Source organism: Cryptomeria japonica, chromosome 10, assembly GCF_030272615.1.
Source record: "Cryptomeria japonica chromosome 10, Sugi_1.0, whole genome shotgun sequence".
NCBI lineage: Eukaryota > Viridiplantae > Streptophyta > Pinopsida > Cupressales > Cupressaceae > Cryptomeria > Cryptomeria japonica.
Genome location: NC_081414.1, coordinates 202,870,109 through 202,889,735, shown reverse-complemented (window position 1 = coordinate 202,889,735; position 19,627 = coordinate 202,870,109).

Sequence of the window (19,627 nt, the reverse complement as noted above, 5' to 3'; positions counted from 1 at the left end):
CCATCCCACCTCATCCGATGGCCACAAGTTCATAATAACCACCACTGAGTACTTCACTAAGTGGGTGGATGTCATACCCCTCACCTTCAATATTGGAAAACAAACTTCTAAGTTTATTCTAAATTACCTCATATGTCGATATGGAATTCCTAAAGTAATCATCACAGATAATGGTAGACCATTCAAGAATCAGGGTGTCAAGGAACTTTGCCAAAAGTTTGGCATTCAACACCGCTTCTCCACTCCATACTACCTACAAAATAATGGTCAAGATGAGGCTTCAAATAAAACACTTATCAAAATCCTCAAAAAGACAGTCAACGAAGTTGGCCATGATTGGTACTTGCAACTCCATCTCGCTCTTTAGGCCTACCTCACAAGTATCCACACACCCATAGGAGCCACCCCGTACTCCCTAGTCTTCGGTTTCGAAGTCATCCTACCCCTTGAGATGGAGATCTCATCACTAAGGGTTTCGCTGCAGAACATCCTCCCTGATGAGGAATACAGAGTCAACAGGCTACAAGAGCTTGAACTGCTGGATGAAAGGTGCCTCAAGGCCTTAAATCACCTCCGAGTATATCAGAACCGTCTATGGTTGAGCTATAACAAGAAGGTCTGAACCCAAGAATTTGATGTTGGTGGTCTTGTGCTTATGCAAAATTAGAGAAACCTACATGACCATGAAAAGAAAGGCAGGTTTGAGCCTAATTGGCTTTGACCATATGTGATCACTACAAAGTATGGATATGGTGCCTATTAGTTGGCCACTCCAAAAAGTGAGCCCTTAGATGAGCCTATGAACATTATGCACCTGAAGAGACTTTATGCCTAGTCCTCAGAGGTGACTAGTTTTCAAAAACAAAAAAAAATCAAAAAATCAAGAAAAATACAAAAAAAAATGGAAAAAGTAAAAAAGTAAAGAAAAATTAGTTCATCCATCAATGAAAACCACTTTGTGGCGCTATGGGAAAGCACCTTGGTGAAAAATTGGTTTCACGCATCAGGGTAAATAACCTAGATCCATCGTTTGCTAGGACAAACTGACTTTTTAGGGCTGAGACTTATAAAATCCACATCCCCCCCACCGCAGTCTTGTGGTTTTGCCACTTTTATAGTATTTGCAAACAAATTTCGCTTTATATTGTACCCCTTTTCCCCCCATCCACCCACTTGGTATCCATATTTCTTAAATCGAATAATCTGACATGCAACTTCCTCACCATCCATATTTCATAATAAAAATTGGATATTCTGACGTCTTCTGCAGAACCCTATAATGACGAGGATTGTACAACTTTACTTGCCAAATAAGGGCATCTGTGCAGGATGACTCCCTGTCTTGATCACCCACTTCATTTCCCAATGCTTTCTCATATACTATAAAAGACTTAGCTTATTCTAAATCATAAAATCCCCCTACTTGCTTACAGTCATTTGTCTCCTTCATTATTCAATCCACGCCACCACATAAACCTTCACACACCTCACCAGCGGATATCAAGATTGCTTGTATCTTCATTAGGAAAATTGATCCGCTAACCCTACAAATCCCCCATCTTTAGGAGATGACGAGTCTTTCTCCAAACTATGAATAAGGATCATCCCGCCACATTGAGCTTTCATTCCACCATATCAAGATTTTACCCCATCACACTGAGCTTACCCCTAATCTCTAAGCTTACCCCATCAAATTGAGCTTCTACTTGAGTTGTACATTTTCCAAGCACTCATCCACATGAGATTAATCAAACCTTTGCAATCAGCACCACATCTGCATGTGTATGTCCATACCATCCACTCTATTGCCTATTCAGTCCCATCAATTACTCCTGCCCATTGGGATGCATCCTTCTCGTGTTCATAAGTTTATCCATAATCCTAAGTCCTACTCTTGGCAAGAGGTATTAGTTGGCCTTGTGCATTTTTTTTGCACGATTTGGTCTGTTTCTTTGATTTGTATCATTATGTCCTACAACTACTATCCACAGGTGGCAGGATCATTCTATATCTTGGCATGTTTTCGATGGGTGTACATTGGGGCATGTTTTTGTGGTATGAGGTGTTTTATGGTTTTTCGTGCATGAACCTACAACCTTGTATCTACATCTATATGGTGTTTACATGGTTGTGTGCAAGGGATACTTATTGTCTGGAAATTGGTCCATGCCTCAAATTTTGACAACATCTTGATTCCTATAATCAGTGGTGTAGATCATCCTTTGCAATATCAAAACTAGGTTTGCTCTCCACATATACACAACAACAAATACCTCTATCTCCATCCATTGCACTTACACATTTAATCCTATCTTTCATTTTGGAGACCTCAATTTATTCACTTTTCCCTTTCTTCCATCTAGTCTAGCATCATTGTATTAAGGTTGGCACACTCTCAAAAACATTTGCATTATAATTATCATAGTTGCATTATCATTATCATATAGTTGCATTATCATTTTTTTCATAGAGTTGCATTATCATCTTTCATATAGTTGCATTACCATATAGGTTCATATCATTGCATTATCCATTGCATATTCATTTTAGGTAAATTACATTTTAGGTACATTATATCCATAATAAATACTGATGTAAGTATAATAAAATCCCATTCAAACATTAATATCTCACGTAGTTATGCAATCATTGATAATCGCACTATTCAATATAATTTTTTTGAAAATAATCCCATTTTGGTAAGTTAGTCGAGAACAAGTTCAACACGCTTTTATTCTGTTGTGTCTATAATACTAGTGGTTGAATAAGGGTTCTCATTACATTACAAGGCATTATGTATAGTAATTGCATTTACATAATTTAGGTGCATTATGTTAATCGCATTCATTGTAGTTAGATTTATTCACTTATCATTTTGAGTGCATTTCATTATTAGATACATTTTTTTCATGTTCATATGTATTATCATTTCATTACATCACATTTGCATAAAACATCCATCAAATCACATTATATAATACTACATATGTATAGGATATCCATTTGCATTACATACATCACTAATAACCACATTGCATCATATGCACATCATATAGCTATACATCATAAACATGCATCCTACATCTACAAAAATGTTAGGATCATCATATACATAACATATGCATAAATCTCATAATCATACATCCTGCATAACAAATAGGTCAAATCACATGCATATCATGAAATCATAGTCATCATCATCCATCACATAATAAAACAATAATCAAAGTCCATATACATGCATACATCACCAAAATCACATCTCATACATATATACATACATACATACATACATATGATGGTATGATGAAAGAACAAGGATCTGGTCAACTACTGAGAGGAGGGGGGTGATACAATAGATAGAAAAACTGATAAACTTCACCAATCTCAAAATCAATCTTTCAAAGTAAACTTAGAACTATCAATGCAATATCACTGTCTAGATAAAACTGTCAAGATTAAGCCGATTGACTGTTACAACAGATTAACAGTAAACAACTTGTAACTCACAAACATCCAAATAATTTTACTGACATAAGTAAAACTTCTTTTCATAGTGTTGCCGGTTATCATGACTTATCAAAGTGGATTAAGTAGTTAAGAAAATCAAGCATATAAAACATAACCACAAAAATATTCACCACTTGACACAATATTTTTGATGTGGAAACCCAAATGGGAAAAACCATGATGAGATGACACTCACAAGATAACTATCTAAACTATTCTGAAGTTCATCCTGTTAGAAGCCAAGCCTGTTAAAGCTTTTACAAAAAGTCTTGTTAAGAACATATCCTGTTAGGGACCACCCAGTTAAGGGATTGATTATAATGCCTTGTTAGAAGCAATATCCTATGAGGAGTAACCTTTGTAAAGGATTTAGAATCCAAGCTAATGGATCACCTTGTTAGAGGATTTGAATAGCACCAAGCTTGTTAGAGCTTACCCGGTTAAGGGATTTAATTGTTGTAATTGTTAGAAAACAACTGGAGTTTGCTGATTTGTTTGAATAACACTACACTTGCTTGTTCAGATCCTTTTCATGCTCCTATCTACCTTTACTCAAACTACAGATACATCATCTGGTTTGACAACCACACACTCAACTAAAACTTTGCCAACTCTGAAACTAAACAACTCATCAACCTTATAAACAAAACAACTAGGTCGGTAACACAACAAAAACCTAATTCTCATAGAGATTGCGAACAAGTCGGTTCAAGTATGACCGTTGGATTACATAACAATCTCTACACATCATTCAAGAAAGCCTCGACCGCTCCTTGATCACTGCTTCATCGAACTTAGTAACTCATCACGTGCTTTGCATTACATGCAATATACTTGCTCGTTCCTAAGACAAAAACCATTACCTCAATGCGCCAAAATCACTTTGAAACTCTCTTCATACAATATGCATACGTGTCATAAGAATTACCGCTCACCATCAGATCCTAAACCATTATAACCAATTCACCAAACTTAATCGATTAGGGTTTATCAAAACAATAGGTAGGGTTTACCGGTTCAACTCTCCAATACTTAGCAATACCGGTTCACTCCACAAACTTACCTACCGGTTACAGTTTCCTTTCACTTAGCTCTTCCTATCGGTTACAAAACAACATTACAACATCATTACTGGTTTAATTGACACCAATGACAACATAACATTTAATTAATGAAATCTTCATGCAAATGCCAACAACATACACACACACATATATCTCAAAACAATGAATGTGTCAAATCAAAATACAATGATATATCCCCCGAAGGGTCAAAAGTAATATGACACATACATCAAGAGTGCTATCCTACACTCTCTCCATCTCTATCTGCACCTCCTCCCCCTGATGTGCCTGCACCTGGTGGTCATGGTGCCCTCATCCCCACAGAGGCACCTAACTGTTGACTTTGTGTCCTTTGGGAACAGGTGATCTCCACATAGGAGGGTGCTCGTTGATATCTGGTCACGACCTGATGATAAAAATCCCTATAATACTAGATCTCCTTGCCCATCCACTCTACCTACTGCCTCGCTACTAAGATCTCTATTAGAAGGGGGGCCAATCCGCTAGGAGCTAGAAACTGTTTAGCCAGATCTCTCTCACTCCTTAACCTAGTCACATCTGCCTCCACCCTGCTAAGTATAGACTGAAAGGTCTCAAGCTCATCATCCAGTTGTTGAAGATCCTCCCTTGGTTATGCTATGGCCTCCCCACTCCTCGCCTCCTCCAAGAGCCTCTCTGACTTGTCCATGTCATGCCTCGGGTCCAAGATCTTTGTCATTGTTTTCTATAACTTCTCTCTGAGGTTATCCATCTATCTCCCTACCTAGGCTTCATCTATCTGCATGTTGTCTACTGTGTCCCTCTCAATCCCCAACTCCTCATGTAGGCTCCATACCCTCTCCCTCGCAATATCCCTCTCCGCCACCACCCTGTCATACTCTACCTGAGATACCTGTCCTACCTGCACTGGTACCTGTCCACCCTCATCCCCTTGTGCCTGTCAATATAACGGAACCTGTGCCTCCTATCTTAAACACCCATTGGCCTCATCACTACAATGTGCTGCCAGGCCCATATGTATAACAAGGTGACCCCTATGTTGAGGTTCCTATAACCTCAGTGAACACACATATGAATATCATGGAAGAGCCTCCTAAGTATCACTACTCCCATGCATAGGTAACACAATTATCCACCATATAGTACACACAACGAGACCATCTAATGGAGAATCCATGCCCACTCAGGTTCGACATCACGCAGCCACTGATCAATCCACATATAAACAATACTAAATAAGGGATATGTCAAATCTACATGGCCCGCCCAAGGTGCATCTGTGTACCCCCCAATGGCAATGCATCATGCTCACACACCTGATGAAGGTAGTAGTCTCCTCGATCTATCTGGTACTTTGGGATCACGCCTCTGACAGGGATCTTCAAGATCCTCCAGACATCTAACAGGGTGATAGTAGCCTCCCCGGTAGACAGGTGAAATTTGCAAGTCCAGCTATCTCAACGCTCCATCAAGGTCATCATCATAGAAGTGTGCGCTCTGATCCATGGCCACCTCCCTATGAACCCTAGTCCCACTGCACTCAAAATCTCCCCCACATTGGCCCTAAGTCGTTTATACAGTCTCATAGTCAGAGGCCATTTCTCTCACTATGTGAGAGTGATGCAGGAGCATCCCAAGTCAATGAGCAATCTTGCATCAACCAAAAATATATCCTTTCAATTTTGATATGTTCTAGTTCAGTATTTTAGTTTTTGTGTTCTTCAAGTAGTTGGTTGCTTTTCATTGCGGATCATATTTTTGGTCTCTAGGCATGTTCTTATGCTTAATTCTAGATTTTAAGTCCATTTGGATTCTTTTCTAGTGAGGCATTGCTTTTGGTTTGATTGTTTTGGTTCCTAGAGCAGTTTTTGAGCTTAACGGCTAATTTGTTGATTTATTCTCGTGCAGAGCGATCTCTTGGTGTGTGGATCTATTTTGGGTCTTGCTCGACGATCCCAAGTTCTTCGCCGACCTTCATGTTGATCTGCGCTCCTTGGTTGTTCTTTTCTGGAGGAATTTCCTTTCATTCTTAGGGCTGACCTATTTACACATTTTATTTTCCTGTCTTGGTAAATGTAATCTTTTGTGGCTGACCTGGATATGTTCTGGAGGGTATAAATATTGTTATATGAGATCCTTAGTAGGCAGTCAGAAGTTTATGAATTCCTAGTTACGGGATTGATAATTCAAAGGTCTCTAAGAGATCTGGATGGATTGTATTCTGGCTTGTTAGCCTGCATGTAACTGATTGATTACCAGATGATCTATGATGAATATATGATGGTGTAAAAATCTGATTCTATTATTTTTCAATGTGTTATTGTTGCTTCTATTGTGTTACTGTTACTGCATGATCTGGTCTGTTCTCTTTGAGGACCCACCGGATTGTGGCTACACCAGAGAGGCCCCGCATCCTCCTTCAACCAACCAATTCATCTCATTAGCTTGTTGATTCTGTCCTATCCTATCCTATTATAACCTATTCCTATCTTATGCTACCCCTGGGGCATGTACGTGAGCCCCCAACCCCCCTTTCATCCCTTTCACATCCCCCTTTTCCCCTTTCCTAGCCTCCCCAACAAAGACGTTGATCTCCTCTGGTGAAGACATTGAACCTATGGTGCAAATTTTGTGCCATAGGCGGAGACGTTGAACGATAGTCTCTGCCCCCCTTTCTCCCTAGAACAACATTAGCATACACGCTATATGTTCGCGCATGCCACATTCTCCCTTCTAAACCCCTTCACCATCTATGCAGGCGTTAACCACCTGCAGAGACATTGTTCCCTCCATGCAAACATCGAAACAACGATCAACATTTGTGCCCCAACAATTTTCTAGCCTCATTTATGACCCTAATAAATGCCTAAATCTTCAAAATCACAAAGTGGGGTCAAGGGTACCTGTCAATGGGTCGTACTCATCCAATCGCTCATGTCATCTGACCCTCTTTATGTGCTGCTCATGTTGTGGGATGTTGTCCATCATGCTCCTAGGACTTTATTCTCTCCAAGTATTCTAAAGGTGTATGTGATAATGACCCTTCCTTGGGCCCCATGTGGCTTATATAGGACCCCCATGGTCCTATTTTCTCGCCCTTCTTCCATCTTCCTCCTTTTTCTCTCTTCACTTTTCATTTTCTTAGCTCCCTTTTTACTCTTTCCCATCTTCATCATTTTCTTCTTTTTCAAGAATCTCCCTGAAATTTTTTAAAATTTCTCGGTTAAATTCTTGATGGGGCATATACCACTCGCATCTTCATGTTGGGGCATCGTTTTTCTGTCTTTTACCCACTGCCAATTTTGTCGTTGTGTAAAAGGGGCAAAATGTAGACGCTTAAATTAATTAATTTAACCTTACTACATTATTAATTGATTTAATTATGTTATCCTTTATTCTTCTCAGAATGAATTAAATTTAATTTAATTAATATTGTCACAATAGTCCAATAATTTATTTATTAAATAAATTGATTATTTCCTATTCTTCTAAAGTTCCTCAATTAATTAATTTCTCTAAATTCCCTTTAGTTAATTAATTCAAATTAATTAACTAAACAATATGATTCCTACAAATCACTTTCCTCTAGTCTTCACTTAAATTAATTAATTCTTCTAGAAGCATGCTTATCGTTATTTCTAATTTCTCCACTCATTCTCTCTCCTCATGTCAATTCCTCCTTACTCACTTATCTTATAATCTCCCATTATCCCACTTAATAATCCTCTCTAATCATTTTCTAGTGGCTAATCCTCATGATTAGCCACAAAATCAGCCAATTGCCATAAATGGCTTGACCCCTCTCACCCTCCAACCTTAAATGCACCAACTTTGGTCATTTCAAGGATTTCAGATTCCCCCTTCCCCCCATGCACTCTCATCATCTGAAGGAATTTTTAATTCCTTTTCCCTTTTCATTTTTCCATGCACCTCATTATTTGGGAATTTTTTTATTCTTTTTTGTCTTCCCAATGTACTTGAGGGTATCTTCCCCATGTACATTGTGGAGTGTGGAGACAAGAAGTGCCTTTTTGGAAAATCTCTTGGTCTCCACACCATGTCCTCTCAATCCTCACCCATCTCCATCCTTCAATCTCAACCATCCATTCCTCTCCCTTCAAATCTATAAATTACGGTCTCCTCCCCTTCATTCCATATCTCATCTTGTGCAATCTTATGCTGCTCATTTATCTCTAGAATCCATCCTTAGTGCATCCACATTATAGCCAATTTTAGTCATCCTCCACATCCATCATATCTTTGCAAATATCCATCCATCCTATCCACCATATTTGTTGTGCATTGGAGGGCAATCCACAACTTAATCAAGGAGCTCATCAAATCAAGTGGAGACAAGGGCGCTTCTTCACTTCATCCATAGCTCAATTCTAAAGAGAAGGTAAAATGGCAAGGTATAATAGTTCTTGTTTTATGTTTTGAATGCTTTGTTTGATTAACTAGCCATTGCATCTCCTTGTGATTTGTCACCCTCTTCAGATACCTTTGTGTATGTCTGGCAGAAGTTGGAGATTATTGCCCCTCCTTTAAACTAGATGCATCCAGTTAGTGCATCTATCCAGGGGGAGTTCTAAAGTTCATCTTTTGTTTCTAGATTTATGTGATGGTTTCTCTAGGGGGGGGGCAATGAGTGTTGCAATTATCAATGTCTTATTAGTAAGGGGGAGAGATAGTTTAACAAAGTGCCCTTTGTCCTTGATGTCAAAGGGGGAGACAAATCTAATTTGGGAGAGAGAACAGTTGTGAGTTGAGTTTTTCTTTGTTATTGGTGGTGTGTTGCCATCAATGAAAAAGGGAGAGAATGTTGGAAACTTGAGTTGTTGTGTTGCATTTTCATTGTTGTCAACCTATCTTGTGTTGTCATTTATGATACTATGTGTTGCAAATGATCTGAAAATGTATGTTTTAATGTTGTTGTATGAACTGGTAGTGATATTGAGGTGGTTATGGAAGGTTGGTATAGTGGAAGTTTCAATATGCAAGAAATAGTATTTATGTAGGAGAGAGTTTTTAATGTCCCAATGGAAGAATGCTTTGCATTCCTCTAGTATGAGAAGATTATGGAGTGCGGTTCTGGATATAATGTTTATGATCTGTGTATATTGTACTATCAAGTTTGTAGGTCCTCTATTTTTTAAATGGTGGAGTTAGTTATTATTTTTGATAGTGTCAATCTAGTAGAATTGGTTCCAAGAATGCTTGATGGTTCTCTGATTTGAGGTTTCAAGTGTTGCATCTTGGAGGACATGTTCATTTGGTTTTTGTAATGTTCCAATTCAATTTTATGGTAATGATTTGATTGGCAAGTGGAGTTATGGTGCTCTATTTTATGATGTGTTTGGGTCCCCTCTATCTCTGGGAGTGGAATAGAATGGATGTTATAGGTCTGGGTGGCAAAATTTATGTAATTTTATATATTTTGTCTGTGGATGATTTTATGCAATCATAAATTAGATTTTTATTTAATAATCTAGTATAATATTTCCTCTTTTGTAATTGAGAACTAAATACAATTTGAAAATTATCAAATAAGTCGATATCTCTTATCAATTATCTTTATCAAAGTATAAAGACTTTGAACGTTTAACCTTTCCTTTCACAATCCCTCCTAAAGAAACATTAAAGTAAGATGAACCTTTCGTTAATAGAAAATAATTTAAAATTTACGTTATAAAATTATTCATTCTTATCCAAGCAATACATTGAACAATTTTTTTTTGAGATTTTTTTTTTAAATTGTCCAATGAAAGGTAGTTACATAACCAAACAGTCATATAATTTTCATATATCTTCCATGGGTAACCGTCAAATCTCAAGCTTGATCTTAATAACACTTTTTTCTCTTGCTTGCCAAAAGTATTAAGTTACAAGCAATATAAATGGTGAACAATTTTAATACCCCCATGTCCCTTGATTCACAAATTAAAATACATTAATTTAACGTTATATTTTTTAAAATTATTATTGTAGAATTTAGATTGCTTGTCTTAAATATTTCTAATATTATAACATATTAACAAATTATTTTAATATGCTCTTAACAATTGAAACTTAAAAAACATTAAGACACGCATATATTTTTAGTTTACACTAGAGTATTATCTTATAATTGCATTACTAACAATTTCTAAATATTTGTTAATATATGATTATTGATGTAATGTTGTAAATTGCATCCTATGCAATTGCATGTCACAAAGGTCTTCACCTTAGTTGAACTAAAGACAATGGTTGAACTCCCATTTCATTAGCTTGCCTTGCCACTTGCCACATTTGTTTTCCTGACTATTTGGTCTGGATTATGCATGGACATGTGCACGTCGTAGAGACATCCATGTTATGCACATTCGTCTTGCAAATATCCACAACTGAAGCTAGTTGTTGGGACATTAAACTTTCTGATTTTGGTAGTGCAATGCTTCTTTGGGCTAGCTCCAACATCGGGATGACTTCCAGTCCTTTAATATTGCCTTTTTGTACCTAATTTTCACTCTCTCTCTTTGGTTGATTGAAATCAGTTTATTTGACATTCGTGAAGCTCTCTTGATCAGTTTTCATAGCATACCAATCCACTACCTTCCACTATTGTTGTGCATTGAATCTCTACTAAAATGAAGACTATTGCTTCATTCCAACAAGTTTCCATACTTCTTGTTCTTGAAGGAGGGTAACTCTCTAGGTTATCTAGTTGTTCATTTCATTGCCTTTATTTTAGCACATATTTCATTACATTTTTCTTGTTACATTTATACTATCATTTTTATCACAATTTCATATCTAGGCTATCCCTAAAGGTGGAAACACAAAATGGGGGTTTGACCATAGCAAACCTCTAAACAAGCCACCCCAAACATTTTATCCCTACTATTATGTGTGTGCGGGTTTTATCAAAGGACATCACTATTTGGGCTAGAGGCTTCACATTCATGGACCCGTTGTGAGTATTTTGCTACCCTCTTTTTCCTTTTGATTAGGTTTTGTTGTTTCCTTATTGTTCTATTATTTCATTTTATTATATTTAGATTACATAACATAAATACATGTTATCTAATATCCTCTTGTACAATTTTTTGTACTCTGTCTATACAAGACGCTTGCACATCGTGCTATCGTCCTCGACCCGCACATACATCCTAGGTAGAGAGTGTACATAGTTGTCCAGATGGTCCTGATAACATGTGTTTTTGTCTTCTATAGTTAGATATTTTTGCCTATTAGCATATTATGGTGACATACACATTTCTCTTATAAGTGAGCAAGCTTAGAGGTCATAGTATCCTAAAGGTTTACAAAGAGTGCAAAAAGGCTAGGTGAAACAAGCCCAAATAGGCTAGACACACGAGAGAAACAACACAACCAAGAGAAAAAGAAAAAAGAAACCAAACTACCAAAATAAAACTACAAATGAGATTTGGGCCTCCCAAGGTCCCCCCCTTTGACAATCTCCAGCCTAGAATGAGTTGGCCTTTTACCCAACACTCAAGCATGAGTTTGAAAAAATGAATTATATTTACCTTTCTTCCTTTTTCTTATAACAATCCATGATACATTTGTTGGCAATTGACACTCATTGGAATCATATGTTGTCATTGATGGCAACAAGATTCTACTGAAGGCATATACCGACATATACCGGCATTTGGAGGCATACACCGATGGATACCAACATTGAGTATTCAGGGTCATCATCGACACTGACACCGACATGCAGCATTTCAGTGAAGCCGACATCAGTCTGGAACTGAAAGGTTTTATTGTAAAATCATTTTGTAATTATTGTGTAAGACTGACATTGAATATCTTTTGTATTGTAAGCCAACATAAGGCACATTGTTTGTAAGGGTATATAAGTCAGTCTGTTAGGTCATTTTGAAAAAGAAATATAGGACAATGTATATGACATGGTAGCAGAACTCTATGATGCGAAGGATATGTATGAAGGTCATTTTGTATGCAAATGTAATATCATGCTATGATCAGTAGATAGTTTGTAAAGCATTCTTGGAGGAAGAGGAGATACTGCTAGAAGTTTCAGGGTTTATGAACCGGTACAGAACAAAGATTTAACCAAAACTCTTTTTGGCCTTGCAGATGCATTTTGTGAGTTCACCAGTACTGTTCTATTTCAGCAGAAGCTTGTAGTCATTGAGACTCTTTTGTGTTGAGCAGTGTGCCTTCTTGCATGTGTAGGCCCCTATGCTATGTAATATCTTTCATATGGCCAGTGAATTGATATTGTGGGTCACAAATCCCATCGTGGTTTTTCCTCTTTGAGGTTTTCCATGTATAAATTTTATGTATTATGGTGTTCATTCATGTGGCTAGTTTATTTACTTCATGTTATATGTTTCTTCATTTACTGGTTTATATGTGTATGTTATAAAAGGTTAAAATATTGTGTTACCAGCAGAATACTGGTTCCCCCCCCCTCCTCATGTTTTTGGGTTCATTGTATTCCAACAATTGGTATCAGAGCTTGGTACCTCGAAGGAAGTTTAACAGCTTAAGGAAGATCCTGAAACCGGAATATCAAATCATTGAGGATCTAGGGTTAACCGGAATCCTGTATATTCTGGAATTAAAGGATGAAGTGATCAGATATGTTCTGAGTAGGGTCCATAATGAATTCATCTGGCTAGACCGACCCTATTGGCAAATGCACACTCCAATGAGAAATTGTAGGTGATTGAAGGTTTTGTCATTGATGACAACCTTGCAATCATATGATACTGGCAAGACAAATATACTGACACCAGCACCGACAAACTCTACACCGACACACAGAACACCGGCAGTGAAAGGAAGGATACCGACACCTTGGCCGACTTCAACTTGGTTTGAAATGTATTTTGTAATTAATTGTAAAATCATTTTAAGCCAACATGGCGAGTTGTAAATATGACTCATATATGTATAAGATCATTTTGTAATAGGAAATATGTGAAAGAGGATGCGAGATAAGAAGACCTAATATGCGAAATATTGGTTAAGGATTTATGTTGTAGCAGAACTTAAACCGGTATTGAATCTGGCATAGTAGATGCTAATCTGAAGCAGTACAAAACATTGGATTAGTATAATCCATTTTTGTAAGTCAGTGTGACTTCTTTTGTAATTGAGTAGTGAGCTCTAGGCACTTGGCCTTCCTACATGTGCAGGCCCCTATTGTAAGAGTACCCTTATTAGCCAGTAAGCGAATATTGTGGGTCACAAATCCCACCGAGGTTTTTCCCACACCAGGTTTCCTCATTAAAATAATGTGTTATGGTGTGCTTCTCATGTGGTTACTGTTATTCTTGTTTATTGCATAATTTATGGTTTACCGGTACACAGTTTTAATATGCTTTTCATGTTTTAAGTCAAGTAAATTTAGTAACTGGTTAGATATTGATTCACTCCCCCCCCCCCTCTCAGTATCTTTGGAAATCCTAACAAGCCCCACATGATTACCAAAGAAGCTATTCAAGCAGTCACCGACTTACCTAAAGTTGGATAGGAACTAGGAAAGAAGATCTCCACCACTGCAGTTGAGAAGCTCACTGGCGCAACCCATGATGGAAGATCTATGAGGGTTAGCACCATCAAAGACACTGATGTGAAATTTGCCAGCATGATAATCGACTACAAGGTAACTCAATCAAGTCGATTGAACTTTGTTGCTAGTTCCTCCATCCATGTTGCATATCAGATGATAAAGAATAATGAGAAGTATGACTTGTGTGAATGGCTGAGAAGTGAGTTAATGATTAATCTTGGCAAAATTAAAGGGGTTAAGAAAGGAACTTTTAGGTTTGGCAATCTTATTGTCTGCTTGATGTTATACTTCATGAATGAGCTACCGGGTTTGGGAAAGAAGCGTTGGGCACATGACATACTAGTAGGTATGCAGATCAAAGAAGCAATCACCAGTCTTGGCAGGTATTAGGGATGAGAAGCTATGGGGCTACTTCAAAACTTTTCAGAAAAATATGAGACTGAGGGAGAGAATTTCCAAGCACATTGTGGAGAAATACTCCATTGATATTTTCTTTATGGTAAAAATAGATGAGACACTAATGGAAGCAGTGAAACCTAGAACTATTTGGGTCATTGAATTGGGTTATGAGGTATATGACAGCATATTGGAATTATATGCTAAAATGTTGATTGATGCTCCTTTCGATGACAAGGTTGAACACTTTGGCACTGCAAAGGAGAAGGCTTTTGAAGTTAAAACTAGTTTCAACAGGAAAAGAAGAGAAAAGAAGATAGACAAAATGTTTGCATTTGTTCAGGATGTAATGCATAGGATAGATACAGAACTAGGTTATAGATCTAAACCAACAGCAACAAGTGCTCCCGAGGTGAAGAAGCCTGAAACTTTCATTTCTTCTATCACTTCTGATTTTGATCCAGAGGATAATCAACCTCTTGCATTCAGAAGGGTAAAGAGGAAGAAAGATGACAAGCCTTCGGTAGAGGAGAAGGTGGTGGAACCTAGGAGGAATGCTAGTTAGAAAGGTAACAACTGCACCCACATCTCCGGCAAAGAAGAGGCAGACTGCTCCATCCGCTCCTGCAACCCCCAAAAATAAGAAAAAGAGTGTGATAGATGAAGCAATTGAATCTGGTAATATTACCATCATTCCCCCAATGACTTGTGCAGAATTGGTTGATGAGATAACTAAAGATGGAATGTTGAAGAATGTGTCAAATTTCTATGAAGATTTAGAAGATAATGAGCAAAATGAAATAGAAGAAGCAATGTTGTTATATTTAGACATATATAAGAAGGCTTTGGTAGAGATTTTGAAGGAAATTCCCTTATCATTATACAATAAGTTAGATGCAAGGAGATTAGATGCAATTAGGAGGGACAAAGAAATCAAAGAAGTTGAACTTTTGAATATATGTGGCTCTATAAATAATGAGGAAATGAAAAGATGTATAGATGTTGCTAATAGAACAGTCTTTAGCAGCAAAACCCGACAAATAGGCCTAATGATGGGTAGAGTCAATGAGATAGTAAATGAGACCAGAGATGGTTGGACCAAATTCTTCCAAAAGAATCCTAATTTTCTCACCTCTCAAGAAGAATTTGCTAAGGCAACAACTCCCACCATTCCAAACAAATCTAAAGGGAAAGGAATTTTGGAAAGTTTAGTTCAAATTTTGAGTGAATCGGCAGTTAAACCCAAAACTGATGAGAGTGTACAGACTAAATCGGCAGAGACTACATTTGTATAGTCTGGGCAAGGTAATATAGATAATATACAGGTTACAGATAATATTGTGGATAATACTCCACCAATAGTAACTGATACCGTACCAAGTGGTGAAGCCACCGGTGCATTAGAGGAGGAGAAAAGAGATTCACTAACAGAGGATAAGGAAGATAAGGAAAAGGAGACTAAATCGGCAGTAGTTTCCCCAGCAAAACCTTTGGCAATTGACACTTCTCAAGTTGAGAAGAAACCAATTATAGAGATGAGTCCCACATAGCTAATGATGATGGTATGCAAAAGCTAATGAAGGAGGGATTTGTAGACAAAGGAATGATAGATCAATCAATAATAGTTTTGCATAGATTGATTCTTGATTGTATGATTGAAAATGAAGCAAGCCCTTTCGGAAAGCTTAAGGCACTAATAGAGCATATATCTAAAAACTTTCAATCACTGCAGCAGATTTCATACAAGAAGGCACTTGAAAGATTTACTCTGGCCAAGAAAGCTGCTTTTGACCAGATTATTGAGACAAAGAAGAAAAAAGTAGAAAAGAAACTTGTACTCATTGAAAATTCTTTGAAATAGTGTACTAACATCTACAGGGTCTTTTGTAATATACAAATTCTTACAGCTAATGTAGATCAGAGGTTAAAGGAATTACATGAAAAGATAGCTAATATTGTTAATTCTTTTGATGGACTAACTTCACTTACAACTTCCATTGATGAACAAATTTTGACCTTGGAGAACCAAGTTTTTGCTTTTGAAAAGGAAAGAGACAAGATCATTCGAAGAGCAAGGAGTCTTAGAGGTTTGGTGAGTCCAAGATTGGATTCGCGTGGTGTACATAAGAGGGAATGTATGGATATGCTTGCAAATCCCACACCGACAGAAGCCACTGAGATTGAAACACTAGCACATTTACTGAGTGGACTTGTATCCATATCTGGAACACTCAAAACCGGTTGGGATACCTATGTACAGTTGCTAGAGAAAGCTTACCCGGAAATTTTGAGATTGGTCAAGCTCCGGTAAAGTATCTGTAATTATTCTTTGAATTTTTCAATTGAACTGGTAGGGAATCCATTTTTCACATGAGTGTTGCCATCAATGCCAAAGGGGGAAATTGTTGGCAATTGACACTCATTGGAATCATATGTTATTGATGGCAACAAGATTCTACTAAAGGCATAGACCAGCATATACCGACATTTGGAGGCATACACTGGCAGATACCGATATTGAGTATTCAGGATCATCACCGGTACAGACACCGGCACCGGCACCAACATCCAGCATTTCAGTGAAGCCAACATCAGTCTGGATCCGAAAGGTTTTATTGTAAAATCATTTTGTAATTATTGTGTAAGGCCGACATTGAATATATTTTGTATTGTAAGCCGACATAAGGCACATTGTTTGTAAGGGTATATAAATCAATCTGTTAGGTCATTTTGAAAAAGAAATATAGGACAATGTATATGACATGGTAGCAGAACTATGTGATGTGAAGGATATGTATGAAGGTCATTTTGTATGCAAATGTAATATCATGCTATGATCAGTAGATAGTTTGTAAAGCATTCTTGGAGGAAGAGGAGATACGAGTAGAAGGTTCAGGGTTTATGAACCGGTACATAACAAAGCTTTAATCGAAACTCTTTTTGGCATTGCAGATGCATTTTGTGAGTTCACCAGTACTATTCTATTTCAGCAAAAGCAGGTAGTGTGCTTTCTTGCATGTGCAGGCCCCATGCTATGTAATATCTTTCATATGGCCAGTGAATTGATATTGTGGGTCACAAATCCCATCATGGTTTTTCCTCATGTGGTTTTTCTGTGTGTTATGGTGTTCATTCATGTGGCTGGTTTATTTACTTCATGTTATATGTTTCTTCATTTACCGGTTTATATGTGTATGTTATAAAAGGTTAAAATCTTGTGTTACCGAACTATTTTAGACAACATCTGCAAGTGTAGTGTTGTTCTCAAGGCTAGTTAATAGTTATTCTACCTATTCTTCTAAACTCTTGAGAGATATGAAGATAATCTTTTCTTGATCACAAAATTGATTGAGCTCGTACAAGAAAATTATTGCATCGTTTTTACACAAAAAAGAGAAATATGCATATTGTACAATGTGCAAGTAAGTCTAATGGGTCAAAAGGGGATTCGAGCCCTTCCTTGTCAGTCTTTGCTAATCCGAAGACCTTGGTTTTTCAATAACACATTGTTAATTATATCTTAGTGGTTCGAAGAGTTATAGCATGTAAGTTTCTCTCAAAATCTCAATCTAGATTAAGTTTTCGGCACACATCATTAACTAGTCCACCAAGTCCATTGGTAGTTTATGTACATCTACTCAACTTAAAAAATGAACTTATTTAAAGAAACCAAATTTCAACAATTCATAGTCATTTGCACATATGGTTTTTGGATTCAATTGTGTGTAAGCTTAAGCTTTGTTTTGCATCAATGTTTTAGATCACACTATTGACTCATCATCAGAATAAAGAGTTGCAAGAAAAAAATGGTTGATTGGAGACCGAATCAAGTTAAAAGGCAAGGGAAAGGGGGGGAAGACTACAAACAGTTAAGGCATGAGGTAACAATTGAAAAATATACAAATAAGAATATGACTATAGAGTAGAACAAAGAGGGAGAAAGGGCATAATAATCTCTATGATTAAATAATGCAAGGGCAAATATTATAAAAAAGGTTCTAATATTTATTAATTTTTTTCTTATAATTTAATGAATAGATTATTTATTCATAAAATTGCAAAAACATATTTTACAAAATAAATTAAACATATATAATAAATAAACATTATAGATTTCAAAATAAAAATAAAAAATAAACTCACTATATTTCAATTATAATCTAATAAATGATTAATAATTGAATCTTTCAAACTTTAAAAATAGAATATTATAGATCAAATACATTAAATGTATAAAAATAAATCTTATATTTATAAAATAAAAAAATAAGACTATAAATAAATAGAAAACTAAACAACTAAATAAATTTATACATTTATGAAATAGGGCTTTTTTATTTTAATTTCCTATTGGCATCTCATGTCTTGAACCATGTATACCCTCCCCACCCCCATTAATTGTAGACCAAATAAGTTAAAATGAGAGCAAGAGGGGAAAGACTACCCAATTCAAAGCATGAGGCAACAATTAAAAATTAAAATAAAAAACGAAAAAAACATCAATAATGTAATATAATTATAGATATACATGACTTAAAGGTTTGAATGTTTGGATAAGATATATTTATTTATGGAAAATATACAAATAACAATATAGCTATAAAGTAAAGGAATTGGGAAAAAAAGACATAACAATCTCTATGATTAAATAATGCAAGTTAAATATTATAAAAAGGTTTCTAATATTTATTCAATGTTTTTCATATAAATTAATGATTAGATTTTTATTCTATAAAATTGCAAAAACATATGTTACAAAATAAATTAAACATATATAATAAATAAACATTCTATATATTTCAAATATAATCTAATAAATGATTAATAACTAAATCTTTCAAAATCAAGAAAGAGAATATATAAAAATTAATCTTATATTTAAGAAATAGATAAATAACAAAATAAATTAAACATATATAATAAATAAACATTCTATATATTTCAATTATAATCTAATAAATGATTAATAACTAAATCTTTCAAAATCAAAAAAGAGAATATATAAAAATTAATCTTATATTTAAGAAATAGAAGGATAAGAATATAAATAAATAGAAAACTAAACAACTAAATAAATTTATATATTTATGAAATATTTTATTTT